At 50.6% G+C, this 18,126-nt stretch overlaps 1 pseudogene across 1 annotated transcript in view; it reads left to right on the top strand.

Annotated features, from left to right (window-relative positions):
- The window catches only part of LOC144121189 (uncharacterized), a 78,829-nt pseudogene extending 63,493 nt beyond the window's left edge, over nt 1-15,336 (top strand). Inside the window, exons 2-5 of the transcript XR_013312560.1 lie at nt 1,741-2,008; nt 9,374-9,523; nt 10,300-10,376; nt 11,259-15,336. The product of XR_013312560.1 is annotated as an uncharacterized LOC144121189 (transcript). The remainder of the gene's footprint in view (nt 1-1,740; nt 2,009-9,373; nt 9,524-10,299; nt 10,377-11,258) is intronic.
- Nucleotides 15,337-18,126: the final 2,790 nt, after the last annotated feature.

The following is an 18,126-nucleotide window of genomic DNA, read 5'->3' as shown; positions in this document are numbered from 1 at the left end:
TATGTTCGGAGCCCCGAGGTGGTGGAGAGCGGCGGGGGAAAAGGGGGAGAGGTGTTCGAGCCGGCGCTTTTCTCCCGTCAGGCGCACGTAGCAACAGCTGCAGCTTCACGGGGTTCCGCCCTGACTCGTTCCCACGGCTGGCGACACACAATGGGTGGGCGCGCTGCCTGGCGTTCGTGGCCGCTAGCGTGCGTGCGTCTGTTGGTGGTGCGGTGGCGAGCGAAGATCGCACATCGCCCCCCCCCCCCCCCCTCATCCTTGCTTACATTCTCTTCTTGCGAAAGAACCGAACAATGCTGACAGCGGGGCTAGCAGCGGGCAGTCAGAAAGAGGGATGGTTGCATGAAAGGCCTCGGTCGCTGGGAAGCGGGGAAGCGTTGGGATAAGAAGCATCTGCAATGCGGAGGGTGAAAGAAGGGAGTGGGGAAACGATGGCTGCTGCCCCTGCCTGCGGAGGGAAGCGCTAAAATGAAAAAAAAAGAAAAGAGAAAAAATATGAGGAGGAGGAAAGAGGAGATGGATTGACGAACCAGATCGGCCGCTTCTTCTGCTGGAACGGTTGCCGTCGATTCAGCCGCCCCAGCTAGCTAGGGCTTCCTGCGAAGGGCGAGGCTCATCGCCCTCGCAGCCTGCCGCTGGCAACGCTGCGTATACGGGCTCAATTTGAGCCCCCACCGCCGCAAGCATAAAGCGCAGAGAGAATGGGAAGAGGATGTGGCGAAAGATTTTTTTTATTTTTCTATATTGCTATGGTATCCTGAAAATCGCCTCGCCGCTTTGTTCCGCGAGTAAGCCTTCTGTGGGCACGTCCTTGTTTCCGTGTGAAAAAAATTAAAAAAAAACACAGGGAGACATGGAAGTGCGTCAGCAGAATAAATTGACGAGTTCGTCCTTTTCTCGTCAACGAAAACAATGATTTTCAGTGTTTGCGTGCACTCTGCAGCACTGCAAGCGTTACGGTACAAATGTTGACTATGCATAGTGCGGGCCAAAGTTGGCCAATATGTGCGCTTGGTAAAAGAGTGGTTCATTTTGTTTGAAGAACCCGTAATCAGGGTGCCGCTGATACAGTGATCGTAAATGTCACCCGTTGCTCCATGTTCTGCAGTTTGTTCGGACGGTAACTGATAGGTCGAGGACTATCCTTGGAAGCACTTGTTACTTGTTCGGGGATTCCGCGCGCATAAAGCTGCACAAGCAGTCGCTTTAGATCCAGCTTGTGGAAGTCCCGTAAGCTGTGCGGATGCTGGATAGGTAGTCGAATAATTCACAACCGAAATTTCACTACTCAGGTAGCGCATGATATCGGCATCGGTCAGAACGTGACCTGGCCTGAGAGCATACCTATCGGGCAAAAATTTATGGGGCAATCAGGGTTTTTATGCGTCGCACCCACGCTACATAATCTTTTCGGTTTTCTCAGAGCTACACAAGTTTTATGGTCTTTCATGTTGGCCTTGCGTATAGGCATGGAGCTAATATACCGGCCACGGTATTACATGCGGGAGTGTGGAGGCTGCAAGAGCTGCGTGGCACATAGCATACTTCGAATCTGAATAAAAGAAAGCGATCCTTTTAGCTGACAGCTCTTTATCTCGCCAGGTTTGGGGATAGTAACGCACACGCAGTAATCGCGAAGTCGGTTGTACCGACCACAAATGCAAAGGAAATAACTCGGCGAGTGATTCTTTTCACCATCGTTTGCTAATTCACCTTTTTGTTTCTTTTGCGTTTACCCAGGCGAATGTTCCCGCCTTACAAGGTACGAGTGACGGGCCTTGACAAGAAGGCCAAGTACATCATGCTGATGGACATCGTTGCCGCCGATGACTGCCGGTACAAGTTCCAGAACCGGCGGTGGGTGGTGGCGGGCAAGGCGGACCCCGAGATGCCCAAGCGGATGTACATCCACCCGGACTCCCCTTCCACGGGGGAGCAGTGGATGCAGAAAGTGGTCTCCTTCCACAAGCTAAAGCTCACCAACAACATATCCGACAAACACGGCTTTGTAAGTGCTAAACGCTTACGATATTGTGTAGACGTATGCATTGAGCATAGTCATTGAGAAAGCGCATGCTATGCTACCTTAAGGTGAACGAATGTTATGCTGTTTTCTGCCGTTGGCTCTCCTGTGAAAAGATGGGCTTCGTGGAACGCGGAGTACGCGTCCCTCGACCTCATGATACGCTTCAGCAACCTGACCTTGTCGGGTGGTCGCCTGTCCTTATCACAGTAACTGTCTACACGGCAGATTCTTCTTTCAGCCCGTCATGGTTATGGTGTGCTCAATGCTGTTAAAAAACATACCTTTTAACAGTTCAGTTTACAGCTTTGGTCCGGTGAAATGCAACTCGCGCGTAAGACAGCACTGTAGTGCACAGTGTCAGGAGCGGCGACGTTATGAGAACAGGAGCAATTACAGTTGATTCGCTTTCGAAGACTCTTAGTACAGGCATAGATTATGCCCGCTGCCAGTCACTGCCCTTTCGGAGTGTCGTCGTCTATTTATAACGTTGATATCACTCGTGGAATGCACGCCAGGCTTACCAGTTCATATCGCCTTTAACAAACAATAGCTTTAGCTCTGCGTCACTCAGAAGGAAATGGCAGAGGCTGTGCGCACCATACGATGCCAGGACAGCGACAGGCGCAGCAGTGGTCCGTGCGCGCGACGACAGCCTTTGACGTCTCTTGATATATGTGTACGTCCACCCGCAACCACTTATCCTGCCGCCAGATATCCACGCTCGCCCGGCGCTCACGTTGTCGGACGGAGAGGGAAATAGTGAGAGAGGGAGCGACAGCGAGAGGACAGCCAGTGCACAGCGCGGTCATTTGTTAGGCGACCCGCGGAGCGAAATGTCATCAGGACGGGCGCCCCCTTTTTCCGGAGCGCTACATTCGACACTGCCGGGCTGTGGCGTCCGTCGCTTAACGTTCGGGGCTTGGACTCCCTTGACGACGAGCCCCGGTTCTCCCGTCCGCAGCTCTTCTTCCTCTCGTGCTCCGAACGACCGCGTGGTATCGCTGCGCTCTAATACCGCGTGCTGTGTGTACGTACAGGAGGCAGTGCGATTACGCACTCGCGGAAAGGGGAAAAAAAAAGGCCTTCCGCAGTTTTGGCTGATCGAGGCAACAATCCACGACTGCCGAGAAATGCCGTATGGAGAAGAGTAAGAAGTGAAGCAGAGCCTTAACGACTTGGCCAGCTCGGCGTGTTGCGGCACACACAGCAACACTACACAGAGTGTGCGCCTTTGTATACGCACTACAAGATACCGCCGTATTGTGTCTGTGTAGGCTCGCTACAAGAAGCGCGCGAGTCTTGGGGGCGCTGCCAGCGCGATCGAGCGAGCGTCGCTCTAGAGAAGAGTATGTGCTCGCCGGAGCGCAAATGCGATTTCGCTGTCTTCCAGTCCCCCCCGCGCACCGAGCGACGAAGAAGGGGGGCGAGTGGGTGGTGGGATAAAGAGGGAAGCGAAAACCTCTGGGCGGCGGAATATTGGCGTCATATATCAAGCGGTCGCCACCGCCCTCGCTGCCTGCCGCCTCCTAGCGGAGTGGCGAGCGGCGGCCCGGGTCCTTTCAAGGCGGAGGCGCCGTGCTTCTGGACCCCACCATCGCTCTCGGTCGCCGATCGATGCGGGAGCGCCATGTTGGCTGCTCGCCTCTGCCGGCCCGGGGCCACACGGTCGTGGCCCGGCGGCTGCATCGATTTGCTCCTTACGCCTTCTTTCCCTGGGCGCCCTCGTGAGGAGGCTTCGCTGCTGCCCTGGAGGAAGGCGCCTCGGCCGCGTGCGTGAGTGCGCGCTGCCTCCCTCGCGCTCGATTCCTCGCGCGCCGCCTCGGTGTAGTGGAGGCAGGGAATGGCGCTGATGTCGCCTCGAAGCGGATAGCCGCTGTGGTTGTATATAGTCAGCTCAGAAGCTGAAATTGGAAGAAGAGTCCTGCCATCCGATTCCTCAACAGTTCTCACCGGTTCTCAGGCCGCTCTTCTTCATTCAGCTTACCCGACTTGTCTGTGTGCGGTTACTGTTTCTTAATGATTGTACGCTATATACTTCATCCTGTCCTGAGCTATCCTCATCCACAACTTCTTCTCCCGAAGGTACATATCTGCAAAGTCTCTCCATCATTTGGGCCCTCCGCCAGTTAAAAGATCGCCAGTTAGATCGCTGACAGGCACAGCTGGATCTCATGTTTGGAGCAATCAAAAGATGTAGTATTTGAAGTTGCAGAAGTTAAAATGCTTTTGTTTTGTTTTAGCCAGTGTAGATGGTCTTCAACAGTAGCCTACTGGGCGTCGCCTAGTTAACCACCCTGCCTTTCCATTCATCATTCTCTCTTGGGAAACAGCTTCCGATGTCCTAACGGTGGAGACGACGCCGAGTCGTTCACACTGCAGTGTTCTTGTAGAGGTCACCTGAGTGCGTGTGAGGAAGTCGAGGGTTTGGTTTGCTATTCCGGCATGGACACAAACGGTCTTTTGCAGAGCCGTCTGTGCAAGAGATGACGAAACTGCATGCATGGTTGTGTCGTTTCGCTGCGGTCTGTGTGCGGGTACACTCCTCCTCTGTTTCCGTGTCTTCTTAGAATTCTTAGAATTTGAGTTCGCACTCTTTTCCCTCTTCGTTTTTAGCGAATACACCTTTATTGAACACTGTGCACTGTAGAAGTTGGTTGCTACTTAGTTATGGTCAAGCAAGCACCTTTACGACTCGTCGCTTAGTATAGCAGCCGGAGCGCGTCGTTGAGGTTCTGAGCCACATCCAGGTTGATTTAGCCTTAAGAATATTTTTCCTGTACTGGCTTCATAGTAGGAACTCTTCAATACTAATCAGAAAGGATAGCTTGGGATGTCCTGTGAATTTGCATGCGCTGTAGCGAACGTGTATCACATTGGCCGCGCTCTATAGAAGGAAGGCTGCGAGCGTTTTCTGGGATCGCAATAGGATGCTTTCCTGATATGGATATAATTCCAAGGTGTTCAAGGTGTCCAAACAAGGCAAAGATCAGACCTTTTTTGAGCTATACAACGCCCTGGAAACATAAGACAAGTGCTGATCTCTACAGTTGCGGCTTGAGGACCACATGGTTCTCAAATGGTTTGCATGTCTCTTTTGCTGTCATTGCTTTATCCCGAATGATTTGGAAGCTTAACTAGTCCGCAAAATTTATACACTGCCAGCTTGCGCAGTGTTTCAAAACATCTTCTTGCATGATTTTGCATGATCGCACTTCACGTAAGCCAGGGTGCATTAGTTTGATCATTTAGGTGGTTTGTAATTCGCTCTGACGCACATCATGTAATTCGCTGTAACGCGCATCCGTTTATGTTCAAGCGGACGTCGTGAGTGCACCGTTTTCAAAATATTCCTCCGACTAGCATGCTTTGGAAGGATGGTCGCTGTCTTTGAAACCGTCGTCTTCTTCCAATTCGTTGTTAGGAGCGATAACCGGGAGGCGTCTTTCTCGTTTCATAAACGAATTTTCCAGACCTCAATCACTGGCACTGGCTCTCGACTGCTGATCCCAAGGCCGCTGTACTGAATCCCAAGTCTGTAGCGGACGCATTTAATCGGGGGAAGGCTTCTCTGAGGGCTTCTCGCGACCGAGCGGTGATGCAGAACTGAAACGTCGTATCTGCGCTTACACGCGGCGTTTTGTTCCAGGCGTTGGCATACACAAACGTCCACGCGACATCGGGAATCCAACACAACAAGGAAACGGGCGACAAGCGATCGCCGATGTAGCGGCCCTAAAACTCGCGTCTGTTTTTCCTTCCCACAGACATGGCCATCTCTTATTGTCTCTGTGTGTGCGCGTAGGCCCGGAGCTCTTCTTCCTGCTGCAAGGTGTAATCGATGTGGCCACAGCTCGCACGTCTGCGGGCACAGCCGTGTCCAGAACGGCGTCAAAAGCGAAGATGATGATCGACGCGGACGATGTGTGGCCTTCATTGGATTGATTTCTCTGGCGCCGCCGTCTCCGCCGCGATACCCTCGTGATTACAGACTCGAAGGGCGGAATACGCGCAGCGGCGCCCATTCCCATCTCGAAATGACGCCTGCGTAAGCCGTGAGCGCGCCCTACAACTGCTTGGCTGCTAACGATGACGCGGACGCCGATCTTGCTGCAGCGCCGTGACGGACTGGGTGTGCTCGCTCGCTGGCTGACTATAGGCGCTGCGGGAGCTTGGATTCTCGCGTCCGCTGATTATACTGCCTATAGCTTACAAGAGAACAGAAATAAACAAAAAAGTGTGGAGAAGGAAAGAGGCGAGTCGCGGAAGCTGCGAACCGCGGTGGTTTCTGGCCTTGGAGCTTGTCACGCGCCATGCGTGGCGCGCTTTCTTTGTCTTATTTTATTTTGCGGCGCAAACCTTCCTTTGTTTTCCTGCTTACGCATGTGTGTGTGTGTGTGTGTGTGTGGCTGGTTAAACTAGCGCCTTGTTCGCAGCTTCTCGTTATGCGTGCTCGCGTTTCTCCCTTTCCCGAACGCGTTGATTAGTTTACCAGACCGCGCGAGCTGCGAGGCGAGAACTTGGGACACAAGCCGGTTAGGTGGGATGCCTGCTTGTCGTCATAAATGTATGACCGCGAAGCGCGGGGCAAAAATGAGAGGTGAGAGAAGATGGAGGGGGGGGGGGGGGGGGGGGGGTGTAACGAGCGAGCAAGATTGGTTTTGAAGGTTGGCTCGTTGCGCGCCGCAGGGTTGTTCTGGCGCCTGTTATCGCGGTATGGAGTTCACAGAGAGCGCGCGAAAATTCGAGTGGTCGCGCTTTCCGTCACGAGTTGCCGGAAGCGATTTGGCGTGCTTGTCTGGACGTTGCGGTGATTGCAGCATCTTGTGGGCTTTCATTAGCCGATAAGCTTCGCCTAAACGAAGGTAATTCTAATCTGCATTTCAAGGGGCTGTTTCTATTGAGGACAGCTGTTGATACCTGTGAGCGCTGATAGCAGTTTGCATGTCGATAGTTTCGCCGTGGATTTACTTTTTCCTGCCCTATCGTGGGTGCAAATTATATATATGAGCAGATTCATACGCGCGGGGTCTTCGCAGTATGGTGGTGACGTCATCAAATCAGAGTCCGTTTCGTCTTTCATGACTGGCGCCTGTATCCATGTGAAATCGATACAAGTTGTCGCCATGATTCGCACTTCAGTGCCATAATATCCGGTGCGCAAAGGATTGACAACTTTGATATAGGAATGTCAACCTTTAATGTAGGAATGGAGTGAATACTGGATCGTATTGGAATGGTATAAGAACGAGATGTTTCATATAGGAATAGTACTCGGCTCCAGTGAGAACGGCGGATCGTTCAAACTGCGCGAGACGTTGCAGTCAAACCAGTGCCCGGCTATCTCAACGTATTCCGTATATCAGCTCTCCAATCCGGCTACTCCAACGCAGTTCGTGTAGCCTTCCAGCTACGTATTAGGTTCTCCCTCGTGAGCTTCGAGTGCAACTCAATGCGCCGACTACCCAGTCCCAATGTACAAACGTCTTCAAACGCCGCCGCGGTGGCACAGTGGTTATGGAGCTCGGCTGCTGACCCGAAAGACGCGGGTTCTATCCCGGCCGTGGTTGTCGGATTTCGATGGAGGCGAAATTCTAGGGGCTCGTGTACTGTGCGGTGTCAGTGCAAGTTAAAGAACCGTAGGTGGTCGAAATTTCCGGAGCCCTCCACTATACGGCGTCGCTCATAGCCCGAGTCGCTTTGGGACGTTAAACCCCCATAAACCGTAAACCATATTCAAACTCCAAACACCGTTGCACCCTACAGCGTATACGATGCTCCCTTGACGCAGGCGTCAGCCGAACCCGTGTGTATAGATAGAGAGGGCGCGGGCGCCATTGGCCGGATTCAGCCAAGCGTTATACGCCGAGGGTGTATCTTCTCCAGTCGCTCCCCGGGCTCCTCTCGCTCTTCCAAAATGGCGGCGGGGGAAAAAGTGTTGGCTCCGATCGATACACCCGCGCACGGCGACGACTCGCGAGCGTCAAGCGGAGACGCGCCGACCCGAGGGAATCGCCGCGCAGACCCCGCTTCACGAGCACGCCGCGGCCGCTGGGGCAAAAATGTGAGAAGCGCGCCCCGGGAGCTAGCGGCGAGAGGGCGCGACGGTGCAGCATCCTGCGAGAGAAAATCTCGACGCAGAGAGTGATGCGCGTGTGTGCGTGCGTATACGCTGCTCTGCGCATCGCCATAGAAGTCGGTCTCCTGGCTTTTAAATGTCTCCAGTTCAGGGCCTCTTTCCGCGCTCTTTCTCGCATCCTTCTCCGGTTTCTCTCGGGGCTCAGGGAGATTTCGTGATTAAACATGAATTACTTATGCAGGATGCAGAGGTGGTGGCCGAGCAGTGGGGCATCCATAGTTCAATGAAAGCCGACAGAGGATGGCAGAATTGAGTGGAAATGATAGAGTTAAATTTCAACGGAAGCAGTTCATACCCTAAATACCCCTATATATATTTCATGCTTCGTATTCATACCTCTTCCGGTGCGCTTTGACTCATCACGTTGTCATCCTTTGTTGCTCGGCTTGCTGAGTGTTAAGCATGAAATGCGCATCAATTGCGCGCGGATTGCGTACGCGATTACTGAGGTAATAGGCGGGAAAAAGGGTCCACAGTTGAGAGAGGGCGACTGAATCCATTACCGGCAAATTGCCCGGATTTGAGCTAAAAAAACAACGGTGTTCTCCAGGAGAGACGAATTGCGGACACACGCATTACCGAGCTTAAGATAACGCTGTGCTGGCAGTTGATGTGGCAGCTGATGGAACGCTCGGCAGATAAGCCACAGGGATGCGTGACAGTGCAGGAAGAAAGGGGAATATTCGTATTCATATATTTGTACCCTGAATATTTCGTTTTGTACCTTGTGTTGAAAATTTGAGGATTATTTCACTACTGTTTTGAATTGTTTAGTTTGTGTATTGTCATGGTGTATAATATTCACAGGAAAGTTTAAAAGTTTGTGTGCCGTTTATAAGCGATGTCTTGCCGTAAATGTCCATCATATTATACGCATCCTCTTTTGCTACAACGGCTACGTGGAGCAAGATTCCTTCTCAGGCTGTCCGAGCAGCTACTGCTTCATTTTCCTCCTTACACACTGAAAGGAAGAATAGAGAACTACAGCAGCGCAAAAATAGCGGGCTATAGTTCTTGCCGAGTGGCGTTGCTTTTGCCCATTTACCTTTCAGAAAGTGACTCTGCTTATCTTCACGTGGGACGAACTATTCGATATACTTGAATAGCTGAAGTACCTTCGGCTAAATTTCGGTGAATTAGTTTCGCTCGTCTTCTGGTTTGGCGAGAGGATAAGCCGATATTAAACCAGCGCTGTCTCCTCTCGTTTCAAGCAGACCATCCTGAACTCGATGCACAAGTACCAGCCGCGGTTCCACCTGGTGCGGGCCAACGACATCCTCAAGCTGCCGTACAGCACCTTCAGGACGTACGTGTTCAAGGAGACTGAATTCATCGCCGTCACCGCCTACCAGAACGAGAAGGTGTGTAGCGCAGCCTGTTGCTCTGCAATATATCAAAATCGTCTTCCTCGTTGTCTTAACCCAAAAAAGCTTTGTTGCTGTACCACTAACGTTCCCTAACCTAACACATAAGCTTATGATAGCCTGAACTCTGCAACAGATGATGTGTGTCTCAAATGCATAAGTGACTGAACTGCCCTGACTCGACAGGTGCGTTTGGTGAGGCACATGTGATAGTACGTAGTTTGCCATATATAAGGGGTGATGAGATGTTGTAAAGGTGCCAGTTCTAGCAAAGCTATTACCGGGGCCAGTTGGTTGATAATTATGCGAAGGAATGCGCTAACAGCGGCACAAGAAGACACACACACACGACACAAGCGCAAACTAACAACTGTTTTTTTTCCTTACGGACCACAGGACCACAATTGTAGGTAAACAGAAAGAAAGGATTGAAAGAGAGATAGTCGAAGCGTTTTCAATCGAAAAGGCGGAAAATGGAACGTCTGTAAGCACTCCTTCTATTGCACTTACAAGAACCGAAATTGACATGATAAGTGCAGATGCTGTGTCGTGGTGATGGTCACGTGTTTGATGATGGGAAGGTTGCATTTTCAAAAACTACGTTGCGTATATAAACGTATCTTCCGTAAGGAATAAACAATTGTTAGTTTGCGCTTGTGTCGTGTTAGTGTGTGTTGTCTTCTTGTGCCGCTTCTAGCGCATTCCTTCGCATAGTGCCAGTTCTGCTATAAACCCGTCTATTTTAACCTCACCGTTGTTTGTTTGTCATGCAGATCACGCAACTGAAGATTGACAACAACCCCTTTGCAAAAGGATTCCGAGAAACTGGTGCGGCGAGGAAAGACAAGAAGTAAGTGACAGAGTTGCAACGCTACCTTTTGGCCAACGTAAACTGAGGTACAATCAGAGCAGTGGTTTTGCAACGCTCTTCCCCAACAAATTTTAGCGGCAGTCGAAACAATTTAAGCGGCAACCTCACGGGACATCGCATAGCGATGCGTTGACCGGAGCCTATCGGGGTGTCTCTCAGAAAACATGGTGGCGCCTATTGAAGATATGGCGTTCAAGCCAGATTGTGCAAGCGTCATCCGCCGTCGCATTATTCATGATGACTCCAGAAAAGCGCCGGCTGCAGGTCAAGCCGAAGTAGCGAGGGAAATATGTCGCTTGTTGAATGGTTGCCGCGATAGTCTCGGTGTAAAAAGTAGCTTCTCGTTGCTTATCTATTTGGCATAGGACATTTTTACTATCGCCTTATTCCGAAATTTTCTTCCGGAGAGGATTTCGATTTATAGCACGTTGCATGGCAAACAACTGCAGGTGTGCATGAAAGGTGGCAATGTGAACCTGCTATACCGCTTCTAGTTCTTCATTCCGCGTATAGTTTAACTGGGCTGCGCTAATGCGTTTTGTTTATTGCTGGGTATGAAAGAAGAGGAAAGATAAAATTATTCAAGTGCCAACTTTAGCAGGAGGATGGAGGGAAGCCTCTATCCGGCCTACCAGTGTTTCTGTACCAGAACACTTCTCTTTGTCTGGGTGAGGACAAGTGCACACTGAGGCAACTCTTATCAAAAAACGTTGGTCATCGCCCCTCGATCAAGTTGTTGCTTGCTTCTTATAAGTTACGTACACTATGCCCTTTATTGTGAATGAAGCGCATCCTTGAGGCTAGCGTATGCTTCTGCGGAACTGACGCACGCTTCCTTCTCCTGCCGTCTGCGCTTCGCAGGAAGTACGCGCTGCCGCCGGCCTCCAAGTCACTTCCGGGGGGCGCTCTTGCGCCGAGTGACGTGAGCTGCCCGACCAAGATCGACGTGGACGACTCGTACTACAGTGACGACGACCGGCGGACGGAGCAGTCACTCTCGGCCGACGAAACCTCGTCGGCGGGACCCGGAGGCGACCTGTCGCCGCGCTCGGCGCTGCACGGCCGCTCGCCTGGATCGCCCGAGCATTCCGGCGGACTCGGGGACTACCTGCCTTTCGCTGCGGCAGCCGCCGCTGCAGCCGCGGGCGGAGGGGGTCACTCCTCGTTCCCGCTGCAGTACCTGTACAACCAAAGCCTGTACCAGCAGAGCCTCATGCTCCATGACATGCTCGTGTCCTCTGCGGCCGCGGCCGCCGCGGCCGCGTCCAGCAACACGTCTCCCACGGGGCGCCCCTCGCCGTACGGCTTCAACCCGTTCTCTGTTCAACGCCTGCTGATGGGCAACGAACAGAGCTACCTGAAGGCGCCCAGTCCTCTCAAAGCAGCCGCCGACGAACACCTCAAGGGACTGCGCTTCTTCCCGTACCAGCTCCCTGCGTGGCGATTGCCCACGGCATCCGGGGACACCTCCCCACCACCGCAGCAACCCCCGGCTCCCCCGCCATCCACCTGTGGTTCGCATCAGCCGCCGCGACCCGAGTCATCATCGCCTCCGACCACCAAGAACTCTGGTGTGATACCGCCGTTCGGAGGGCTCCGACAGGAGAAGATGTGCATCTTTCGAGACGGCGCCTCCGAAGACCCGATGTCTTCGGAGAGGTCAGCGCCTAGCAGTCCGCTGTCGACGACGGCCATGCGGAACAGTTCCTCTGTGACGGCAAACTCCTCTTCCTCCACACTGGAAGAAGGCAGAATGGGCCACGACTCGGAAGACGTCGCCGACGGCAATGACTGAGTCGTGGCGTGACTGCCGGCAACAAGCCAGGAGCACCGGTGTCGTGCCGCATTTCCTTTTGGGACCTTGTGCGGACAACGCGATACTCACATCCTCGTACGGGACGGAATGTTGGGTGTTCTACGTACGCGGGCGGTTGACGACTCTGTCGCGGCCGTGTGGTGTGTTACTGGCGCTCTGGAGGGAGACAACTGGACTCAACCTCTTTTCTTCTCTCACTTCATTCCTGTGTGCTTCACATATTTTTTTTTCTCGGTTTACTATTCTGAAAGCCTGGACATGAACGCTGTTCCGACGAAAGACTGTGCAAGTGCTGAAGTGCTGCGCTGACTATACGCCGAAGTGTCTTTTCGGCAAAACATGCCCGTACTCCGGGGACGTTTCACAGTCTTTGCAAAAGAATAGCAGCAATCAATACTTTGTAGGTAGCCTGTTCCCCACCATGTCTACAACTTTTCATTTTTTTTTCCCTTCATAGTCGCATTTCCTGCGAACTCCCGGGTGACGTGAAACTCAGCGACTCGAGTGTCAGCAGTCAGACTCTGAGGGGATTTCTCCTGCGATGTGGTTTCGCCTCTTGTCGGTGACGATACAACGAAAGCAGCCAGGAGTGAACTTACGTAACGCTGGTATTCTGGAAGCTATAAGCCGGAGTAGCCGCGTACACCACCAGGTCGTTTCGTCTTGTTGGCCTACGCATGAACCATTGTCACGCACATTAGTTACAAAAGAAAAATTATGCTAAGGATCTATTGTATACCAGACCATTCATCACCCTTGATATGCAGTTTAAAATATGAGAATATAAATACGATGAGGACAGCCGCAATAAAATGAGACAGTTCAAGTTGTAGAATGGTAAGCAAAAAGTGCTTATAGGTGTCTTGCTTTCAACATCAGCCACCCTGTGCTATCGTTCTGTGCATATGATGCAAGACAAAGAGGCTCATTTATGTGCAGTTATGTTGCATGTGGTGCATTTGCAATTCACCTATGCCATTTTACTCTAAACACAGCAGCACTTAAAGTCACTCGCAGTACCACGATGCTGTAACTATGTTTGATTGCCAGTTGTTAACAACATTTCATTTGCAGAGTGTTTATTCCTCACATTAGGCTTCGCTATACCGTAGCTGGCAGGCTCGGGCGAAATGAATTGAGCTGCTATCTGCGGCTATCTGGCTTCCCACTTTAATGGTGACGTGCATGCCAAATAAGCCGTAGCCCCTTTGTTGGCACAATGTTTCAAGCAGGTATAGTTATTCACCAAAACGAACAGTCAATAATGATGCTATAGTCGAGCAGTAACCATCGGGCCCTAAGATCCGCTGCGCATTTCTGCACGCGCGCAGATTATGTTACAGTATGAAATTACGATTTATTTCATTCTGTCGATCCATAATTTCATGGAATCGCCAGTAAAAAGTGCGCCAATTCAATGCTGAGCCTTTTCCTTCCCATAAAGTGGTGACGCACAAATTAGGTTGCTGAGCCATTTACACGACCCCTCGGAGTCTGCAAAACAAGCTTCAGAGAATAAACCTTCTGAGCTCACGCTGTACTTGCACCGCGTATGAGTGCATAGAATACGATGTATAGTTCCACCCTGGGCAGCAGGATCAGTCCTTGTTTTCTTGTGGGATTTATGCAATACTCCGCACCACCGCGTCGGCTGCCTCGGACGTGAGGCGGGTTAGTCCTGCGTGTATACCTTGTCTAGTCAATGCCTGCATCTTTACACACAACTAAACATACAAAGACGGCGTTAAAAGAAAACGACGCAAAAGCAAACAAGGCGTTCGCACGTTGGAGAGTGTGCGCAGCGCCGTCTATAGTGCTGCCTGTCGGTGCGAGGTTCTTGGCAAAGCGCGCTCTAAGCCAGAGAGGACCGAGAGAGTGGTACGGGGGTTGGTCTGTAGGGAACGAACTGTGTTTCATCAGCCATCAGTGCCCAAAAAAGCAGCTATTACTACCTTCAGAGTCAAGTGCTGAAGGGACATCAGCCACAGTTAGTCCCCTCACGGACTAACCATTGCCTGCTAGGACTAAACGGTGCAGTTAATGTCTATCCACGTTTTTCTGGTGTAGAGCGCGCGCGGCCATTTCAGTGTGCGTGTGTGCGTGCTTGCTGCGCTTCTCCTGTTCCCCAGAATATCGCCTAGAAAAACTCCCATAGGGCATGCTCTTGTGCGGAGGTATTTCATGCTGTAGAGTTCTAACTTGGAAGTCAGGGGAGCAACAGGAGTCGAGCGCAGCCATACACTCTAAGCCAGAAAACACTAAATTTCTGCAGAGGTTAGTCCTTTAGGGGACTAACTGCACTGCCACAACCACTGACCCTGAAACAGCAAGCATACCTAAGAAAAATTCATTTGACTCTCCATAGAAAGACAACAGGTAGTCTGCATAGGATGTCTATTAGGATTTTTGCTAACAACTACTTCCGTAGACACAAAATGAAAAAAAAAGACAATAAACAGTCTTCCCACGGACTAAATGGGGTAGTTATTCTGGCTTGGAGTGCGTGAGCTTGTGATGCCTTTGCATTCGAGACTGGGTTGTCTAACAGAATTTAGTCTTCGAAAGCCGGGGCGGGGCCGTCGATACGCAAACGTACGCACACACATACGCACACACTATTCGCAGTGAGTCGTGTTGAACATCAGCAGCACCACCAACCTCTGGCTCTATCATATACGTGAATTTACGTTTGTATTCGTTTTCGGGGGCGATTATTTATTATTTAGTTTCTCTGTACAAAAGAAGATTTGTTCCTGTCCTACACTATGTCCGCGCCCCCTTCCGCGTTCTGAGCGTGTGTTGTGGCGAAAGTGCGTGTCTGTGTGTGCCTGTTATCCGTTTTCTTCAATATTTTGTTGATGGTTCTTCGCGTCTTATGTTTGTTTATGGCAACGTACCGGCTGCCCGTTTTCAGCCGCGTCCCCTTTGCAATCCGATTCGATCTGTACCCGCGTGGTGCGTGATTTGAGAGTGTGTCTTTCTGTTACGCGGACACTACCGCGGCGGTTTTTGTGTAAAGTCGTGGGTGGTCCGACTTCTTGCGGTCTCCACGCAGAACCTCATGTCACCCCGACGGTGAGAGAAAAATTAAAAAAAAAAGCGAGCGCATTACATTCAAGCCAAGCCTGACTTCCTGTCTTCTTTATTTCATTTTACGCGAACATTCCTTTTTTTTTGTTGAGAACATTAGAAAGTTATAGCATAGCGCGACCCGCTATCGTAATCCGCTTCCGCGCTCAGCCAGCGCACACAGCTGACTGGCCCTGACGCGGCAAGCGTGCACGCAGCTCGCCGACAACTTGCGCCATCTGGCGCCGTCAGAGCAAACTGCGCACGCGCAGTGACACCCTAGGAAGATGTAGAAAGCTTATGTCTCCTTGGTGGCACCCCGTAGAAGCGGATCGCGAATCGCGCTATGCTATAATTCTCTATTTAAACATACCGTACACTTGATAGAAAATATTACCGATGAAATATCGGTAGCCAGCTTCGCCGTGGGAGAGCTTGACGCTGGCTAAAGCGTGGACAGTTGTCTGTGTAAACAGTGAGAAACGAAAACATTTCGACGATAAGCTTGAAACAAAAAAAAAAAACACCTGAAAATGCCTTCTGCATGCACCAGTGGTGTAGCCAGAAATTTTGTTCGGAGGGGGGGGCCTCATGTTGCAGCATGGCCTCATCATAGAATTTGTGGAAGGATCAAACGCAACAATAATAACTGCATTGCCATTGACAATGCCATTGTGTATTAGATAACGTTACGCACTGTCTAGACAAGTGAAATATGTATTTTTTAAAAATAAAATAATGTATTCGTATGTCTTCAAAATCGTGGCAGACATGAGTACAAGACATAAAACTGAGCAGGGGACAAGACACAGGAGAGAAGGAAACAGGACGAGCTCTTCCTGTTTGCTTCTCTTCTGCGTCTTGTCCCCTGCTCAGTTTTATGTCTTGTAATCATGTCATACCAACTATCCCGTTATCGTTCACTCGTGGCAGACATAACTGATACCAATGCTTCCATGTCTTTGCGTATTTAATTAGCAAAGAAAATATCACACGAAGTCCAGAACTATATCGGTCCGGAACCATCAAACCAGTGCATGCCGCTGATATGAAAAACGTGAAGGCCATGAAATTAGCAAGTAGAGGACAAATATTTTAATGAATGTTTGTCATTCAGAACCATTTTTGTACGCATGCAACGGCCAGGGAAAAATCTCAATGACGCTGTCCTTCGTTCCAGTGTACTGCGCAGCAGCAGCTGTCACCGGTCATGTATTGCGAGTAATTGCACCGAAATTTTAGTCGCAACAGCGAGCCATTGGTAGGCCCTTGAAAGTTTGTGCTAGGATGGGGCCCATTGCGTTACATGACTCCAGGTGCATGGGCGTTGCCATGAAATCTAACCCGAGTCAGCAATGTTAGCGCAAAAATGTATTTTCTAGTCTGAAATAGACACTGTAGGTGGCAAAATCCAGAATGACTTCCGGCGCCGGTGGTTGTTTTGGTCAGCGGTGCGTGACAGTTCGAAAAAAATTCGGCGGGGGGGGGGGGGGGGGGGGGGCAACCCTGGCGCTACGCCCCTGGCATGCACTGCTGCAACAGAATCGGAAAGCCTCTGGCCCTGCTACCTACGTCAACCGTCAACGAGATTGGTAATGCCGGCCCAATCAGCACAGGTAATCGGCTCAATATTTGAAATGGATGGCTTCAACCTGGTCCTTTGTTGGACCAGCCTTTGTCGATACGTTTCCAATATTGGGCTGTGCTGCTTGGGACTACACTACCTAGAATGAGGCTACATGTTCAGGCATTTTATCTGCCCTGCTATAATTAAAGTCCCTTGAAACTTCCTACAAAGGAGCCGAACGAAAAGAAAGGCGCGGCGTACTCGAGCTCGGCGACTACGACGACGAATTACTTTTCTGCTCAAATTCAAGTCTGTTACATTTTATTCCTGAAAAATAATATAATGCTTATTAGCCAGGCTTACGCCACCCGATCCTTCTACCCGCCAGTGCAGGCGTATGCTATTATATTTCGGGATAACAACAAGGATAAGCCAGTCAGAAAGCAGTTTATTTATATATTTCAGCAAAATCAGCTTTGCGTAAACTACTAAGCACATCGAAGCGAGAAAAACTTTTTTTTTTCGGCTCTTAAGTAGCCTAAGTGCTAATAGAGCATGTTTTTGCGTTTTACAGAGCGTATTAACCATTCCCATACTTATAAGATACGTGCCAGTGCATATGTGAAAGCGAAAGGGGTAGAGATTATGATTGATGTACGGAAACCTGACCGGCATGAGTGCTCTGTATCTTTCACGGCTGTACTGCAAAGACTGCGGAAGAGCAAGTGCACTGATGTGTTAGCCATATCTAGTTCGTTCAATGGTTTTTACATAAAAAGTTTTGAGATGTGCACAAGTGCCTCAAGCGGTCGTTCATGATATAAAAAAAAATGCAGACCAAATATGATTAACCGGACTTCATCTCTCACTTCTTGGACTGTACAGAGTCTTCGAACTGAATTAATGAGAAAGCTTAATTTTAAATTACTAAGGTTCAGATCGCAGTGTAACTCCTCCTCTAAATAAAATGCCAGACTTTTCCGAGGATAGTGTTACTGGTAGACAATCCGCACTAGTTGTGCCGAGACTATACAATGCTGCATTTTGTGCATGCAGTACTATGGAAGGGCTACCATGGGCCACACTGGGGTTGTGTGTTATTTTTTACTCAATAGTTCGCCTTCCACTTCCATAGCGACCTAAGCTTTCGCACCAAATTATCCGGGGCCACTTATTGAATAATTCCAGAGATATGCATGCAAATTAGGAAGCGAGGTGAGGGGTGGTCGCAAGCGCACCAGGCGTTCTTACAGGTCGAGGTCAGACAAATAAGGCAG

Source organism: Amblyomma americanum, chromosome 2, assembly GCF_052857255.1.
Source record: "Amblyomma americanum isolate KBUSLIRL-KWMA chromosome 2, ASM5285725v1, whole genome shotgun sequence".
In the NCBI taxonomy this organism is placed as follows: domain Eukaryota; kingdom Metazoa; phylum Arthropoda; class Arachnida; order Ixodida; family Ixodidae; genus Amblyomma; species Amblyomma americanum.
This window is presented reverse-complemented; position numbering and strand designations above follow the sequence as displayed.